The sequence below is a fragment of the Penaeus monodon genome, chromosome 24, assembly GCF_015228065.2.
Source record: "Penaeus monodon isolate SGIC_2016 chromosome 24, NSTDA_Pmon_1, whole genome shotgun sequence".
Taxonomy (NCBI): domain Eukaryota; kingdom Metazoa; phylum Arthropoda; class Malacostraca; order Decapoda; family Penaeidae; genus Penaeus; species Penaeus monodon.
This window is the reverse complement of record NC_051409.1, coordinates 26080366-26081122: the sequence shown is the minus strand read 5'-3', so window position 1 is coordinate 26081122 and position 757 is coordinate 26080366. Positions and strand designations below refer to the sequence as shown.

Below are 757 nucleotides of genomic sequence, written 5' to 3'. Positions count from 1 at the left end.
AAAAAAAATCGAGTGACTATGTCAAGTGAGGCAAGAGTCAGAGAGAAAGAAAAGCAGACAAACGTAATGACATAAGGCAAATGGCGCCAGCCGCCGAGCGAGTTGTCATAGGTTGGCAAATCAGCGCGGTCGAGACGTAATCGAAGACGATCATTTATCGCGGTGAAAGTAAGAGGCAGCGCAGTAACGCGAGATCACCGTCAAAGGCAATGAAGTAACGCACAGCCACCCCAACCACAAGCACTGCCAAGCTAAAATTCCTCTAAATGTGGAGCTCCATTCGAGAAGAGATCTTATTCTCTTGAAAACAAAAGCCAGTCTGGAACTTTAATTACGAGCCGAGGGAAAATATTTTGGAAATCTGACCAGCCAGTCCGGAACCGAATCTACCTGATATGACTCAAAACACGACACCCAGTCCTAACCATACTCGATAAGGCAGCACAAACGCACAGGAACGCACGTCGATCGCCCAGCGTCAACCAAGCTGCCAGGTCCTGTACTCCGCGTGCCCAGGCGACCAGGAGGGAACTTCACCTGCCACCCCCACCCCCCCCTGCCAACATTACCCTTTGTGAGTTGCCATAATGCCTTTCCCTTCCTGATTCCGATACCTTGCCGCCAAAAAGCTAGTGAATTTCCCTCTCATATACCATGCATGAGTTACAGTACCACCATATCTCCATGGTATATATCACACCACTATGCCCGTTATGAGCTGTCATCCTACTATAAAAGAGTTAACATCATACCCGAC

The 757-nt window shown here is 48.6% G+C and overlaps 1 protein-coding gene across 1 annotated transcript in view; it reads right to left on the bottom strand.

The window, feature by feature from the left end:
- LOC119588687 (serine/arginine repetitive matrix protein 2-like) overlaps positions 1-757 on the bottom strand; it is a gene marked incomplete in the record, with an annotated part of 176340 nt that overhangs the window by 175193 nt on the left and 390 nt on the right.